Raw genomic sequence first — 6,003 nt, 5'->3', positions numbered from 1 at the left:
AAATGTCTTGGAATGGCCTAGTCAAAGCCCAGACCTCAATCCAATTGAGAATCTGTGAACCCATCCAACTTGAAGGAGCTGGAGCAGTTTTGCCTTGAATAATGGGCAAGAATCCCAGTGGCTAGATGAGCCAAGCTTATAGAGACATACCCCAAGAGACTTGCAGCTGTAATTGCTGTGATCGGTTACCTGCTCAGATAGCTGATGTTTAAAGTTAGTGAGGGAAATGTAAGTTTCCAGCAAAATCAGTTAACCACCTAACAGAGGAACGTAATTTAACATTGCGTAATACCCTAGATGCAGTCGCACCCCTAAAAACAAAAAACATTTCATGAGAAACTAGCTCCCTGGTATAGAGAAAATACCCGAGCCCAAAATGGTCTGCAGTTCTGGCCTGCTTTAGATCTTATCTGTCAAGATATCAGTTTGTCTCTGTGGATGGTTTGTCCTCTGACAAGTCAACTGTAAATTTTGGTGTTTCTCAAGGTTCCATTTTAGGACCACTATTGTTTTCACTATATAATTTACCTCTTGGTGATGTCATTCGGAAACATAATGTTAACATTCATTGTTATGCGGACGATACACAGCTGTACATTCCGATGAAACATAGTGAAGCCCCAAAATTGTCCTCCCTAGAAGCCTGTGTTTCAGACATAAGGAAGTGGGTGTGGGCAAATGTTCTACTTTAAAACTCGGACAAAACAGAGATGCTAGTTCTTGGTCAGAAGAAACAAAGATCTTCTTTTAAATCTGACAATTAATCTTGATGGTTGTACAGTCGTCTCAAATAAAACTGTGAAAGACCTCGGCGTTACTCTGGACCCTGATCTCTCTTTTGACGAACATATAAAGAATGTTTTAAGGACAGCAATTTACATCTTCGTAGCATTGCAAAAATCTGAAACAAAAATGATGCAGAAAAATGTATCCATGCTTTTGTCACTTCTAGATTAGACTACTGCAATGCTCTACTTTCCTGATACCCAGATAAAGCACTAAATAAACTTCAGTTAGTGCTAAAGACAGCTGCTAGAATCTTGACTTGAATCAAAAAACTGTGATCATTTTACTCCAGTGCTAGCCCCTCCACACTGGTTTCCTGTTAAGGCTAGGGCTGATTTCAAGGTTTTTCTGCTAACCTACAAAGCATTACATGGGCTTGCTCCTAACTATCTTAACAATTTGGTCCTGCGGTACATACCTACACATACGCTACGGTCACAAGATGCAGGCCTCCTTACTGTCCTAAGCAAACAGCTGGAGGCAGGGCTTTCTCTCCATTTTTATGGAATGGTCTGCGGATCCATGTGAGAGATTTAGACTCGGTCTCGACCTTCAAGTCTTTATTGAAGACTCATCTCTTCAGTAGGTCCTATGATTGAGTGTAGTCTGGCCCAGGAGTGTGAAGGTGAACGGAAAGGCACTGGAGCATCTAACCGCCCTTGCTGTCTCTGCCTGGCCGGTTCCCCGACTGGGATTCTCTGCTTCAAACACTATTACAGGGGCTGAGTCACTGGCTGACTGGTGCTCTTCCATGCCGTCCCTAGGAGGGGTGCGTTACTTGAGTGGGTTGAGTCACTGACGTGATCTTCCTGTCCGGGTCGGCGCCCCTCCCCCCCGGGTTTGTGCCATTGGGGAGATTTTCGTTGGCTATACTCGGCCTTGTCTCAGGATGGTGGTGGTTGAAGATACCCCTCTAGTGGTGTAGGGCTGTGCTTTGGCAAAGTGGGTGGGGTTATATCCTGCCTGTTTGGCCCTGACTGGGGGTATCGTCGGACGGGGCAACAGTGTCTCCCGACCCCTCCTGTCTCAGCCTCCAGTATTTATGCTCCAATAGTTTGTGTCAGCGGGCTATGGTCTGTCTGTTATATCTGGAGTATTTATCCTGTCTTATCCAGTGTCCTGTGTGAATTTAAGTATGTTCTCTCTAATTCTCTCTCTCTAATTATTTCTCTCGGAGGACCTGAGCCCTAGGAACATGCCTCAGGCCTACCTGGCCTGATGACTCCTTGCTGACCCCAGTCCACCTGGCCGCACTGCTGCTCCAGTTTCAACTGTTCTGCCTGCGGCTATGGAACCCTGACCTGTCCACCGGACCTGCTACCTGTCCCAGACCTGCTGTTTTCAACTCTCTAGAGACAGCAGGAGCGGTAGAGATACTCTGAATGGTTGGCTATGAAAAGACAACTGACATTTACTCCTGAGGTGCTGACCTATTGCACCCTTGTTGACCACCGTGATTGTTATTTGACGCTGCTGGTCATCTATGAGCATTTGAACATCTTGGCCATGTTCTGTTATAATCTCCACCCGGCACAGCCATAAGAGGACTGGCCACCCCTCAGAGCCTGGTTCCTCTCTAGGTTTCTTCCTAGGTTCTGGCCTTTCTAGGGAGTTTTTCCTAGCCACTGTGCATCTACACCTGCATTGCTTGTTTGGGGTTTTAGGCTGGGTTTCTGTACAACACTTTGAGATATCAGCTGATGTAAGAAGGGCTTTATAAATAGATTTGATTGGATTTGAAGGTGAATGTTGAACTTTTGTTGCACACATATCCAGATGATGCTGCATAACATTTTGTGTGATCGAGGCATCCGGCTGATCTTAGGCTAAATTTGTACGAATTTGGGAGGACATTTTTTGGGGGGAAATAGAGGCCAAAACAGGAAGCTCCGGGCTGTTGACCGTCGCTGGAAGCTCCGGGCCGTTGACCGTCGCTGGAAGCTCTGGACTGTGAACCGTCACTGGAGTCTTAGTGAGTGGAGCTGGTACAGGTGGCACCGGACTGTTGACACGCACTTCAGGGCGAGTGCGGGGAGCTGGCACAGGATGTACCGGACTTGGGAGGCGCACTGGAGGCCAAGTGGAGCCGGCACAGGTGGCACCGGACTGGTGACACGCACTTCAGAGCGAGTGTGGGGTGCTGGCACAAGACGTACCGGACTGGGGAGGCGCACTCGAGGCCTGGTGCGTGGAGCTGGTACAGGTGGCACCGGACTGTTGACACGCACTTCAGGAAGGTGCGGAGAGCTGGCACAGGACTCACCAGACTGCTGATAGGCTCTTCAGGTCAGATGCTGTGCAGAACACACCTACATAACATTTCTCTCTCCTCTCTCTCTCTCCCAACTTCTCCATCGCCTTCCTGGTGGTATCTGGCTCTTCCCTCTGCTCAGCCGCCAGCTCCATGTGCCCCCCCCAAAATAATCTTGGGGTTTCTGGGGCAGCGGTCTGACGACACGCTCCTCATGGCGAGTGCGAGGAACCGGCACAGGACATACCGGGCTGGGGAGGCGCACTGGTGGCCTGGTACGTGGAGCCGGCAGAGATGGCACAGGACTGATGACACGCTCTTCAGCACGCCTGCGCTGTAGCCTACTCCTCGCCTCCACCTCTCTCCGGTATCCCTCATTGAATTCCTCCACTGTCTGCCATTCGGGATCTTGCACTCTCCGCTGCTCAGCCGACAGCTCCATGTGCCACCCCCCCCCCCCCCCAAAAAAAAAAAAATCTTGGGGGTTCTTTGGCCGCGGTCCCTGGCGTCGTAGCTGTCCTTACTGAGTCCTCTGCTACTCCCGCCAAGGAAGGGTCTCGCATCCTCCCATGATTTCCTCCCATGTCCAAAACTCCTTAACCTCATGAACACGCTGCTTGGTCCTTGCTTGGCTGGATATTCTGTCACGTTCGTGATGAGACGGACCAAGGCGCAGCGTGTGTTGAGTTCCACATCTTTATTACGGTGAAACTATAAACAAAAAACCAACAACGAAACCTGAAAGTAGTGGTGCCACATGCACATACACAAAACAATATCCCACAAACACAGGTGGGAAAAATGGCTACCTAAATATGATCCCCAATTAGAGGCAACGATTACCAGCTTACCATAGAAATATTGAACTAGAACACCCCCTAGTCACGCCCTGACCTACTACACCATAGAGAACCAAGGGCTCTCTATGGTCAGGGCATGACAACATTACTGTATTGTACATAGGCTGGTCATCTAGGTTTGTATCTGTAGACTTTCCATCACCATGGAGAAAAACAATGTTTAATACAGTAATTGAGTACATTGAGACATCCAGTGGTTTGTGATTTTTTTTACATGTTTTATTTATTTCACCTTTATTTAACCAGGTAGGCTAGTTGAGAACAAGTTCTCATTTACAACTGCGACCTGGCTAAGATAAAGCAAAGCAGTGTGACACAAACAACACAGAGTTACACATGGAATAAACAAGCGTACAGTCAATAACACAATAGAAAAAAAGAGTGTATATACAGTGTGTGCAAATGACGTGAGGAAGTAAGGCAATAAATAGGCCATAGTAGCGAAGTAATTACAATATGATGTGGCTCAGTTATTCACCGACATTCACAAATTACATTATGCTGTAGAGACCTTTGATAATTCACTGTTAAGGGTTCATAAACATTTTTCTATGACTTATAGCTTACATGGAAAAAGTAACCATTATTGACACTGGAAGGCTGCTGTGCCTGATCCCATGTACAGTGCATTTGGAAAGTATTCAAACCCCTTGACTTTTTCCACATTTTGTTACGTTACAGCCTTATTCTAAAAATAATTAAATTGAGGGAAAAAACTATCTACACACAATACCCCATAATGACAAAGCAAAAACAAGTTTAACATTTTTTTTTGCAAATGTAAAATTACAAAACTTAAATAACATTTACATAAGTATTCAGACCCTTTACTCAGTACTTTGTTGAAGCAACTTTGGCAGCGATTATAGCCTCGAGTCTTCTTGGGTATCACGCTACAAGCTTGGCACACCTATATTTGGGGAGTTTTTCCCATTCTTCCCTGCAGACCCTCTCGAGCTCTGTCAGGTTGGATGGGGAGCGTTGCTGCACAGCTATTTTCAGTTCTCTCCAGAGATGTTCAAATGGGTTCAAGTCCAGACTCTGTCTGGGCCACTAAGGACATTCAGAAACTTGTCATGAATCCACTCCTTCGTTGTCTTGCCTGTGTCCTTAGGGTTGTTGTCCTGTTGGAAGGTGAATCTTGTGATGGAAAATTCTAATCAAGTGGGAGAGTTTGTTTGAAGAAATGGCAATAATTCTTTGAACAACGTCGCAACGCTCCACTTCTGCTCAACTTCCTACCCGATCTCGTCCTGTCCGCCTGTTTGTAGCCATACTAGCCTTCATAAACATGGGTTATGCCTAGTCCTAGACTAAGCTATGCCTCTTAATGCAGATCTCCATTGACAGAAACTTCGTAGTCTAAGACTAGGCTTCATCTCTGACTGTGTAACCTGCATATAGTGTCACAAACAGCTGACTTTTCACACTACACTCACTGTGTGGTTTCTCATTTTTCCTCATGGACCTGTAGCAGGAAGCCCTTACGCTGACCTCTCCTGTCACTTTGTCCCTGTTCGAAATGTTTGGAATAAAAAGAATGAGCAATCATAATGTTAGCTAGCTACTGTAAAAGGCATGTCTTAAACTACATTACAGCTTTCAGTAAACGTCCTTGTCTGGTCTGATAGGCAACTTGGCTATACTTAAGTTAACTTCGTAGTTGAAAAGGTAACTGGAGCCAGAGTTTGAATCGTTTTTCCAACTTGGAGGTCGGTGCTTTGCTACTTGTCTTGGCCAGACGATGTACATCCGTCACTGTTATCTTTGGCAGCTCTTGCAAGCGCCTTGAGTAAAACAGTGCCATGGTTGGTAAGGTAGGGGGGCGTTGGCTAATTGCTAGCCACCTTACTAGATAGCTAGCTAAGTTAGCTATTAACGAGCTAAGAGGCAAAAGAAGATACAGAACACAATAATCGAATTACAAAAATCACTAACTGAACGGATATGCAGAATTTTCAACAGGAATGATTAAAAAACACTATAGAAATATGATTATATTAATACACTGAAATAATGATGAAACGAGCGACTTCGAGGCTAGTATGGCTACAAATAGGCTGACAGGACGCGATCGGGTAGGAAGTTGAGCGGAAGTGGGCGTTG

This window comes from Oncorhynchus clarkii, chromosome 2 (assembly GCF_045791955.1).
Source record: "Oncorhynchus clarkii lewisi isolate Uvic-CL-2024 chromosome 2, UVic_Ocla_1.0, whole genome shotgun sequence".
In the NCBI taxonomy this organism is placed as follows: domain Eukaryota; kingdom Metazoa; phylum Chordata; class Actinopteri; order Salmoniformes; family Salmonidae; genus Oncorhynchus; species Oncorhynchus clarkii.
The sequence above is the reverse complement of the archived record's forward strand: the minus strand, read 5'-3'. Positions refer to the sequence as shown.